Here is a 12,100-nt window from a genome sequence, read left to right on the forward strand (position 1 = left end):
TGTTTTCTCCTATTGGGACACATGTATTTGGAACTCTAAATCAAACACGGTTTGTGCTAGCTCTTTGAAACTTGACACAATAAAGCAGTTTCAAGTTCTCTCTCTATGGTTTGTTTGCTGTTGATGTAGCCCTAAGCAGAGACTGGCGAGAATCACTTGCATGGAAAGGGCCTGCCAAGCTTCCAAAAAACTACGAGTTGCCTGAAATATCAGCAAACACTTTTTCACCCAATCTTGAAGAAACTTTCAGGTAATGATCAGTACACCAATCCCACTTGGCTCGCCAAATTTCGTTCTTCTAGGTTAAACCGTTCGTTGGCAGTAACCGGTTTCATTTTGAGGTTTCACTCTGTTTTCTCCTATAGGGATACATGTATTTGGAACTCTAAATCAAACACGGTTTGTGCTAGCTCTTTGAAACTTGACACAATAAAGCAGTTACAAGTTCTCTCTCTATGGTTTGTTTGCTGTTGATGTAGCCCTAAGCAGAGACTGGCGAGAATCACTTTCATGGAAAGGGCCTGCCAAGCTTCCAAAAAACTACGAGTTGCCTGAAATCTCAGCACACACTTCTTCACCAATCTTGATGAAACTTTCAGGTAAGGGTCAGTACACCAAACCCACTTGGCTCGCCAAATTTCGTTCTTCTAAGTTAAACCTTTCATTGGCAGTAACCGGTTTCATTTTGAGGTTTCACTCTGTTTTCCCCTATAGGGATACATGTATTTGGAACTCTAAATAAAACACGGTTTGTGCTAGCTCTTTGAAACTTGACACAATAAAGCAGTTTAAAGTTCTATCTCTATGGTTTGTTTGCTGTTGATGTAGCCCTAAGCAGAGACTGGCGAGAATCACTTTCATGGAAAGGGCCTGCCAAGCTTCCAAAAAACTATGAGTTGCCTGAAATCTCAGCACACACTTTTTGACCCAATCTTGATGAAACTTTCAGGTAATGATCAGTACACCATTCCCACTTGGCTCGCCAAATTTCATTCTTCTAGGTTAAACCGTTCGTTGGCAGTAACCGGTTTCATTTTGAGGTTTCACTCTGTTTTCTCCTATAGGGATACATGTATTTGGAACTCTAAATCAAACACGGTTTGTGCTAGCTCTTTGAAACTTGACACAATAAAGCAATTTCAATTTCTATCTCTATGGTTTGTTTGCTGTTGATATAGCCCTAAGCAGAGACTGGCGAGAATCACTTTCATGGAAAGGGCCTGCCAAGCTTCCAAAAAACTACGAGTTGCCTGAAAACTCACCACACACTTTTTCACCCAATCTTGATGAAACTTTCAGGTAATGATCAGTACACCAATTCCACTTGGCTCGCCAAATTTCGTTCTTCTAGGTTAAACCGTTCGTTGGCAGTAACCGGTTTCATTTTGAGGTTTCACTCTGTTTTCTCCTATAGGGATACATGTATTTGGAACTCTAAATCAAACACGGTTTGTGCTAGCTCTTTGAAACTTGACACAATAAAGCAGTTTCAAGTTCTCTCTCTATGGTTTGTTTGCTGTTGATGTAGCCCTAAGCAGAGACTGGCGAGAATCACTTTCATGGAAAGGGCCTGCCAAGCTTCCAAAAAACTACGAATAGCCTGAAATCTCAGCAAACACTTTTTCACCCAATCTTGATGAAACTTTCAGGTAATGATCAGTACACCAATCCCACTTGGCTCGCCAAATTTCGTTCTTCTAGGTTAAACCGTTCGTTGGCAGTAACCGGTTCCATTTTGAGGTTTCACTGTTTTCTCCTATAGGGATACATGTATTTGGAACTCTAAATCAAACACAGTTTGTGCTAGCTCTTTGAAACTTGACACAATAAAGCAGTTTCAAGTTCTATCTCTATGGTTTGTTTGCTGTTGATGTAGCCCTAAGCAGAGACTGGCGAGAATCACTTTCATGGAAAGGGCCTGCCAAGCTTCCAAAAAACTACGAGTTGTCTGAAATCTCAGAAAACACTTTTTCAACCAATCTTGATGATACTTTCAGGTAATGATCAGTACACCAGTCCCACTTGGCTCGCCAAATTTCCTTCTTCTAGGTTAAACCGTTCGTTGGCAGTAACCGGTTTCATTTTGAGGTTTCACTCTGTTTTCTCCTATAGGGATACATGTATTTGGAACTCTAAATCAAACACGGTTTGTGCTAGCTCTTTGAAACTTGACACAATAAAGCAATTTCAATTTCTATCTCTATGGTTTCTTTGCTGTTGATATAGCCCTAAGCAGAGACTGGCGAGAATCACTTTCATGGAAAGGGCCTGACAAGCTTCCAAAAAACTACGAGTTGCCTGAAAACTCAGCACACACTTTTTCACCCAATCTTGATGAAACTTTCAGGTAATGATCAGTACACCAATCCCACTTGGCTCGCCAAATTTCGTTCTTCTAGGTTAAACCGTTCGTTGGCAGTAACCGGTTTCATTTTGAGGTTTCACTCTGTTTTCTCCTATAGGGATACATGTATTTGGAACTCTAAATCAAACACGGTTTGTGCTAGCTCTTTGAAACTTGACACAATAAAGCAGTTTCAAGTTCTCTCTCTATGGTTTGTTTGCTGTTGATGTAGCCCTAAGCAGAGACTGGCGAGAATCACTTTCATGGAAAGGGCCTGCCAAGCTTCCAAAAAACTACGAATTGCCTGAAATCTCAGCAAACACTTTTTCACCCAATCTTGATGAAACTTTCAGGTAATGATCAGTACACCAATCCCACTTGGCTCGCCAAATTTCGTTCTTCTAGGTTAAACCGTTCGTTGGCAGTAACCGGTTCCATTTTGAGGTTTCACTGTTTTCTCCTATAGGGATACATGTATTTGGAACTCTAAATCAAACACAGTTTGTGCTAGCTCTTTGAAACTTGACACAATAAAGCAGTTTCAAGTTCTATCTCTATGGTTTGTTTGCTGTTGATGTAGCCCTAAGCAGAGACTGGCGAGAATCACTTTCATGGAAAGGGCCTGCCAAGCTTCCAAAAAACTACGAGTTGTCTGAAATCTCAGAAAACACTTTTTCAACCAATCTTTATGATACTTTCAGGTAATGATCAGTACACCAGTCCCACTTGGCTCGCCAAATTTCCTTCTTCTAGGTTAAACCGTTCGTTGGCAGTAACCGGTTTCATTTTGAGGTTTCACTCTGTTTTCTCCTATAGGGATACATGTATTTGGAACTCTAAATCAAACACGGTTTGTGTTAGCTCTTTGAAACTTGACACAATAAAGCAGTTTCAAGTTCTCTCTCTATGGTTTGTTTGCTGTTGATGTATCCCTAAGCAGAGACTGGAGAGAATCACTTGCATGGAAAGGGCCTGCCAAGCTTCCAAAAAACTACGAGTTGCCTGAAATCTCAGCAAACACTTTTTCACCCAATCTTGATGAAACTTTCAGGTAATGATCAGTACACCAATCCCACTTGGCTCGCCAAATTTCGTTCTTCTAGGTTAAACCGTTCGTTGGCAGTAACCGGTTTCATTTTGAGGTTTCACTCTGTTTTCTCCTATAGGGATACATGTATTTGGAACTCTAAATCAAACACGGTTTGTGCTAGCTCTTTGAAACTTGACACAATAAAGCAGTTTCAAGTTCTATCTCTATGGTTTGTTTGCTGTTGATGTAGCCCTAAGCAGAGACTGGCGAGAATCACTTTCATGGAAAGGGCCTGACAAGCTTCCAAAAAACTACGAGTTGCCTGAAATCTCAGCAAACACTTTTTCACCCAATCTTGATGATACTTTCAGGTAATGATCAGTACACCAATCCCACTTGGTTCGCCAAATTTCGTTCTTCTAGGTTAAACCGTTCGTTGGCAGTAACCGGTTTCATTTTGAGGTTTCACTCTGTTTTCTCCTATTGGGACACATGTATTTGGAACTATAAATCAAACACGGTTTGTGCTAGCTCTTTGAAACTTGACACAATAAAGCAGTTTCAACTTCTATCTCTATGGTTTGTTTGGGACACATGTATTTGGAACTATAAATCAAACACGGTTTGTGCTAGCTCTTTGAAACTTGACACAATAAAGCAGTTTCAACTTCTATCTCTATGGTTTGTTTGCTGTTGATGTAGCCCTAAGCAGAGACTGGCGAGAATCACTTTCATGGAAAGGGCCTGCCAAGCTTCCAAAAAACTACGAGTTGCCTGAAATCTCAGCAAACACTTTTTCACCCAATCTTAATGAAACTTTCAGGTAATGATCAGTACACCAATCCCACTTGGCTCGCCAAATTTCGTTCTTCTAAGTTAAACCGTTCGATGGCAGTAACCGGTTTCATTTTGAGGTTTCACTCTGTTTTCTCCTATAGGGATACATGTATTTGGAACGCTAAATCAAACACGGTTTGTGCTAGCTCTTTGAAACTTGACACAATAAAGCAGTTTCAAGTTCTCTCTCTATGGTTTGTTTTCTGTTGATGTAGCCCTAAGCAGAGACTGGCGAGAATCACTTGCATGGAAAGGGCCTGCCAAGCTTCCAAAAAACTACGAGTTGCCTGAAATATCAGCAAACACTTTTTCACCCAATCTTGATGAAACTTTCAGGTAATGATCAGTACAACAATCCCACTTGGCTCGCCAAATTTCGTTCTTCTAGGTTAAACCGTTCGTGGGCAGTAACCGGTTTCATTTTGAGGTTTCACTCTGTTTTCTCCTATAGGGATACATGTATTTGGAACTCTAAATCAAACACGGTTTGTGCTAGCTCTTTGAAACTTGACACAATAAAGCAGTTTCAAGTTCTCTCTCTATGGTTTGTTTGCTGTTGATGTAGCCCTAAGCAGAGACTGGCGAGAATCACTTTCATGGAAAGGGCCTGCCAAGCTTCCAAAAAACTACGAGTTGCCTGAAATCTCAGCACACACTTCTTCACCCAATCTTGATGAAACTTTCAGGTAATGGTCAGTACACCAATCCCACTTGGCTCGCCAAATTTCTTTCTTCTAAGTTGAACCGTTCATTGGCAGTAACCGGTTTCATTTTGAGGTTTCACTCTGTTTTCTCCTATAGGGATACATGTATTTGGAACTCTAAATCAAACACGGTTTGTGCTAGCTCTTTGAAACTTGACACAATAAAGCAGTTTCAAGTTCTCTCTCTATGGTTTGTTTGCTGTTGATGTAGCCCTAAGCAGAGACTGGAGAGAATCACTTGCATGGAAAGGGCCTGCCAAGCTTCCAAAAAACTACGAGTTGCCTGAAATCTCAGCAAACACTTTTTCACCCAATCTTGATGAAACTTTCAGGTAATTATCAGTACACCAATACCACTTGGCTCGCCAAATTTCGTTCTTCTAGGTTAAACCGTTTGTTGGCAGTAACCGTTTTCATTTTTAGGTTTCACTCTGTTTTCTCCTATAGGGATACATGTATTTGGAACTCTAAATCAAACACGGTTTGTGGTAGCTCTTTGAAACTTGACACAATAAAGCAGTTTCAAGTTCTATCTCTATGGTTTGTTTGCTGTTGATGTAGCCCTAAGCAGAGACTGGCGAAAATCACTGTCATGGAAAGGGGTTGCCAAGCTTCCAAAAAATTACGAATTCCCTGAAATCTCAGCCAACATTTTTACACCCAATCTTGATGATTCTTTCAGGTAATGATCAGTACACCAAAACCACTTGGCTCACCAAATTTCGTTCTTCTAGGTTAAACCGTTCGTTCGCAGTAACCGTTTTCATTTTTAGGTTTCAATCTGTTTTCTCCTATAGGGATACATGTATTTGGAACTCTAAATCAAACACGGTTTGTGCTAGCTCTTTGAAACTTGACACAATAAAGCAGTTTCAAGTTCTATCTCTATGGTTTGTTTGCTGTTGCTTTATCCCTAAGCAGAGACTGGCGAAAATCACTTTCATGGAAAGGGGTTGCCAAGCTTCTAAAAAACTACGAGTTGCCTGAAATCTCAGCCAACATTTTTTCACCCAATCTTGATGATTCTTTCAGGTCATGATCAGTACACCAAAACCACTTGGCTCACCAAATTTCGTTCTTCTAGGTTAAACCATTTGTTTGCAGTAAGTGTTTTCATTTTTAGGTTTCACTCTGTTTTCTCCTATAGGGATACATGTATTTGGAACTCTAAAACAAACACGGTTTGTGCTAGCTCTTTGAAACTTGACACAATAAAGCAATTTCAAGTTCTATCACTATGGTTTGTTTGCTGTTGATGTAGCCCTAAGCAGAGACTGGCGAAGATCCCTTTCATTGAAAGGGGTTTCCAAGCTTCCAAAAAACTACGAGTTGCCTGAAATCTCATCCAACATTTTTTCACCCAATCTTGATGATTCATTCCGGTAATGATCAGCACACCAAAACCACTTGGCTCACCAAATTTCGTTCTTCTAGGTTAAACCGTTCGTTGCAGTAACCGTTTTCATTTTTAGGTTTCACTCTGTTTTCTCCTATAGGGATACATGTATTTGGAACTCTAAATCAAACACGGTTTGTGCTAGCTCTTTGAAACTTGACACAATAAAGCAGTTTGAAGTTCTATCTCTATGGTTTGTTTGCTGTTGATGTAGCCCTAAGCAGAGACTGGCGAAAATCACTTTCATGGAAAGGGGTTGCCAAGCTTCCAAAAAACTACGAGTTGCCTGAAATCTCAGCAAACATTTTTTCACCCAATCTTGATGATTCTTTCAGGTAATGATCAGTACACCAAAACCACTTGGCTCACCAAATTTCGTTCTTCTAGTTTAAACCGTTCGTTGGCAGTAACCGTTTTCATTTTTAGGTTTCACTGTGTTTTCTCCTAAAGGGATACATGTATTTGGAACTCTAAATCAAACACGGTTTGTGGTAGCTCTTAGAAACTTGACACAATAAAGCCGTTTCAAGTTCTATCTCTATGGTTTGTTTGCTGTTGATGTAGCCCTAAGCAGAGACTGGCGAAAATCACTTTCATGGAAAGGGGTTGCCAAGCTTCCAAAAAACTACGAGTTGCCTGAAATCTCATCCAACATTTTTTCACCCAATCTTGATGATTCATTCCGGTAATGATCAGTACACCAAAACCACTTGGCTCACCAAATATCGTTCTTCTAGGTTAAACCGTTCGATGCAGTAACCGTTTTCATTTTTAGGTTTCACTCTGTTTTCTCCTATAGGGATACATGTATTTGGAACTCTAAATCAAACACGGTTTGTGCTAGCTCTTTGAAACTTGACACAATAAAGCAGTTTGAAGTTCTATCTCTGTGGTTTGTTTGCTGTTGATGTAGCCCTAAGCAGAGACTGGCGAAAATCACTTTGATGGAAAGGGGTTGCCAAGCTTCCAAAAAACTACGAGTTGCCTGAAATCTCAGCAAACATTTTTTCACCCAATCTATATGATTCTTTCAGGTAATGATCAGTACACCAAAACCACTTGGCTCACCAAATTTCGTTCTTCTAGGTTAAACCGTTCGTTGGCAGTAACCGTTTTCATTTTTAGGTTTCACTCTGTTTTCTCCTATAGGGATACATGTATTTGGAACTCTAAATCAAACACGGTTTGTGGTAGCTCTTTGAAACTTGACACAATAAAGCAGTTTCAAGTTCTATCTCTATGGTTTGTTTTCTCTTGATATAGCCCTAAGCAGAGAGTGGCGAAAATCACTTTCATAGAAAGGGGTTGCCAAGCTTCCAAAGAACTATGGGTTGCCTGAAATCTCAGCCGACATTTTTTCACCCAATCTTGATGATTCTTTCTGGTAATGATCAGTACACCAAAACCACTTGGCTCACCAAATTTCGTTCTTCTAGGTTAAACCGTTCGTTGGCAGTAACCGTTTTCATTTTTAGGTTTCACTGTGTTTTCTCCTATAGGGATACATGTATTTGGAACTCTAAATCAAACACGGTTTGTGGTAGCTCTTTGAAACTTGACACAATAAAGCCATTTCAAGTTCTATCTCTATGGTTTGTTTGCTGTTGATGTAGCCCTAAGCAGAGACTGGCGAAAATCACTTTCATGGAAAGGAGTTGCCAAGCTTCCAAAAAACTACGAGTTGCCTGAAATCTCATCCAACATTTTTTCACCCAATCTTGATGATTCATTCCGGTAATGATCAGTACACCAAAACCACTTGGCTCACCAAATTTCGTTCTTCTAGGTTAAACCGTTCATTGCAGTAACCGTTTTCATTTTTAGGTTTCACTCTGTTTTCTCCTATAGGGATACATGTATTTGGAACTCTAAATCAAACACGGTTTGTGCTAGCTCTTTGAAACTTGACACAATAAAGCAGTTTGAAGTTCTATCTCTGTGGTTTGTTTGCTGTTGATATAGCCCTAAGCAGAGACTGGCGAAAATCACTTTCATGGAAAGGGGTTGCCAAGCTTCCAAAAAACTACGAGTTGCCTGAAATCTCAGCCAACATTTTTTCACCCAATCTTGATGATTCTTTCAGGTAATGATCAGAACACCAAAACCACTTGGCTCACCAAATTTCGTTCTTCTAGGTTAAACCGTTCGTTGGCAGTAACCGTTTTCATTTTTAGGTTTCACTCTGTTTTCTCCTATAGGGATACATGTATTTGGAACTCTAAATCAAACACGGTTTGTGGTAGCTCTTTGAAACTTGACACAATAAAGCAGTTTCAAGTTCTATCTCTATGGTTTGTTTGCTGTTGATGTAGCCCTAAGCAGAGACTGGCGAAAATCACTGTCATGGAAAGGGGTTGCCAAGCTTCCAAAAAACTATGAGTTGCCTGAAATCTCAGCCAACATTTTTTCACCCAATCTTGATGATTCTTTCAGGTAATGATCTGTACACAAAAACCACTTGGCTCACCAAATTTTTTTCTTCTGGGTTAAACTGTTCGTTTGCAGTAACCGTTTTCATTTTTAGGTTTCACTCTGTTTTCTCCTATAGGGATACATGTATTTGGATCTCTAAATCAAACACGGTTTGTGGTAGCTCTTTGAAACTTGACACAGTAAAGCAGTTTCAAGTTCTATCTCTATGGTTTGTTTGCTGTTGATGTAGCCCTAAGCAGAGAGTGGCGAATATCACTTTCATGGAAAGTGGTTGCCAAGCTTCCAAAAAACTACGAGTTGCCTGAAATCTCAGCCAACATTTTTTCACCCAATCTTGATGATTCTTTCAGGTAATGATCAGTACACCAAAATGACTTGGCTCACCAAATTTTGTTCTTCTAGGTTAAACTGTTCGTTGGCAGTAACCGTTTACATTTTTAGGTTTCACTCTGTTTTCTCCTATAGGGATACATGTATTTGGATCTCTAAATCAAACACAGTTTGTGGTAGCTCTTTGAAACTTGACACAATAAAGCAGTTTCAAGTTCTATCTCTATGGTTTGTTTGCTGTTGATGTAGCCCTAAGCAGAGACTGACGAAAATCACTTTCATGGAAAGGGGTTGCCAAGCTTCCAAAAAATTATGAATTCCCTGAAATCTCAGCCAACATTTTTACACCCAATCTTGATGATTCTTTCAGGTAATGATCAGTACACCAAAACCACTTGGCTCACCAAATTTCGTTCTTCTAGGTTAAACCGTTCGTTCGCAGTAACCGTTTTCATTTTTAGGTTTCAATCTGTTTTCTCCTATAGGGATACATGTATTTGGAACTCTAAATCAAACACGGTTTGTGCTAGCTCTTTGAAACTTGACACAATAAAGCAGTTTCAAGTTCTATCTCTATGGTTTGTTTGCTGTTGCTTTATCCCTAAGCAGAGACTGGCGAAAATCACTTTAATGGAAAGGGGTTGCCAACCTTCTAAAAAACTACGAGTTGCCTGAAATCTCAGCCAACATTTTTTCACCCAATCTTGATGATTCTTTCAGGTCATGATCAGTACACCAAAACCACTTGGCTCACCAAATTTCGTTCTTCTAGGTTAAACCATTTGTTTGCAGTAAGTGTTTTCATTTTTAGGTTTCACTCTGTTTTCTCCTATAGGGATACATGTATTTGGAACTCTAAAACAAACACGGTTTGTGCTAGCTCTTTGAAACTTGACACAATAAAGCAATTTCAAGTTCTATCACTATGGTTTGTTTGCTGTTGATGTAGCCCTAAGCAGAGACTGGCGAAGATCCCTTTCATTGAAAGGGGTTTCCAAGCTTCCAAAAAACTACGAGTTGCCTGAAATCTCATCCAACATTTTTTCACCCAATCTTGATGATTCATTCCGGTAATGATCAGCACACCAAAACCACTTGGCTCACCAAATTTCGTTCTTCTAGGTTAAACCGTTCGTTGCAGTAACCGTTTTCATTTTTAGGTTTCACTCTGTTTTCTCCTATAGGGATACATGTATTTGGAACTCTAAATCAAACACGGTTTGTGCTAGCTCTTTGAAACTTGACACAATAAAGCAGTTTGAAGTTCTATCTCTATGGTTTGTTTGCTGTTGATGTAGCCCTAAGCAGAGACTGGCGAAAATCACTTTCATGGAAAGGGGTTGCCAAGCTTCCAAAAAACTACGAGTTGCCTGAAATCTCAGCAAACATTTTTTCACCCAATCTTGATGATTCTTTCAGGTAATGATCAGTACACCAAAACCACTTGGCTCACCAAATTTCGTTCTTCTAGTTTAAACCGTTCGTTGGCAGTAACCGTTTTCATTTTTAGGTTTCACTGTGTTTTCTCCTAAAGGGATAAATGTATTTGGAACTCTAAATCAAACACGGTTTGTGGTAGCTCTTAGAAACTTGACACAATAAAGCCGTTTCAAGTTCTATCTCTGTGGTTTGTTTGCTGTTGATGTAGCCCTAAGCAGAGACTGGCGAAAATCACTTTGATGGAAAGGGGTTGCCAAGCTTCCAAAAAACTACGAGTTGCCTGAAATCTCAGCAAACATTTTTTCACCCAATCTATATGATTCTTTCAGGTAATGATCAGTACACCAAAACCACTTGGCTCACCAAATTTCGTTCTTCTAGGTTAAACCGTTCGTTGGCAGTAACCGTTTTCATTTTTAGGTTTCACTCTGTTTTCTCCTATAGGGATACATGTATTTGGAACTCTAAATCAAACACGGTTTGTGGTAGCTCTTTGAAACTTGACACAATAAAGCAGTTTCAAGTTCTATCTCTATGGTTTGTTTTCTCTTGATATAGCCCTAAGCAGAGAGTGGCGAAAATCACTTTCATAGAAAGGGGTTGCCAAGCTTCCAAAGAACTATGGGTTGCCTGAAATCTCAGCCGACATTTTTTCACCCAATCTTGATGATTCTTTCTGGTAATGATCAGTACACCAAAACCACTTGGCTCACCAAATTTCGTTCTTCTAGGTTAAACCGTTCGTTGGCAGTAACCGTTTTCATTTTTAGGTTTCACTGTGTTTTCTCCTATAGGGATACATGTATTTGGAACTCTAAATCAAACACGGTTTGTGGTAGCTCTTTGAAACTTGACACAATAAAGCCATTTCAAGTTCTATCTCTATGGTTTGTTTGCTGTTGATGTAGCCCTAAGCAGAGACTGGCGAAAATCACTTTCATGGAAAGGAGTTGCCAAGCTTCCAAAAAACTATGAGTTGCCTGAAATCTCATCCAACATTTTTTCACCCAATCTTGATGATTCATTCCGGTAATGATCAGTACACCAAAACCACTTGGCTCACCAAATTTCGTTCTTCTAGGTTAAACCGTTCATTGCAGTAACCGTTTTCATTTTTAGGTTTCACTCTGTTTTCTCCTATAGGGATACATGTATTTGGAACTCTAAATCAAACACGGTTTGTGCTAGCTCTTTGAAACTTGACACAATAAAGCAGTTTGAAGTTCTATCTCTGTGGTTTGTTTGCTGTTGATATAGCCCTAAGCAGAGACTGGCGAAAATCACTTTCATGGAAAGGGGTTGCCAAGCTTCCAAAAAACTACGAGTTGCCTGAAATCTCAGCCAACATTTTTTCACCCAATCTTGATGATTCTTTCAGGTAATGATCAGAACACCAAAACCACTTGGCTCACCAAATTTCGTTCTTCTAGGTTAAACCGTTCGTTGGCAGTAACCGTTTTCATTTTTAGGTTTCACTCTGTTTTCTCCTATAGGGATACATGTATTTGGAACTCTAAATCAAACACGGTTTGTGGTAGCTCTTTGAAACTTGACACAATAAAGCAGTTTCAAGTTCTATCTCTATG

Source organism: Ictidomys tridecemlineatus, chromosome 7, assembly GCF_052094955.1.
Source record: "Ictidomys tridecemlineatus isolate mIctTri1 chromosome 7, mIctTri1.hap1, whole genome shotgun sequence".
Classification (NCBI taxonomy): domain Eukaryota; kingdom Metazoa; phylum Chordata; class Mammalia; order Rodentia; family Sciuridae; genus Ictidomys; species Ictidomys tridecemlineatus.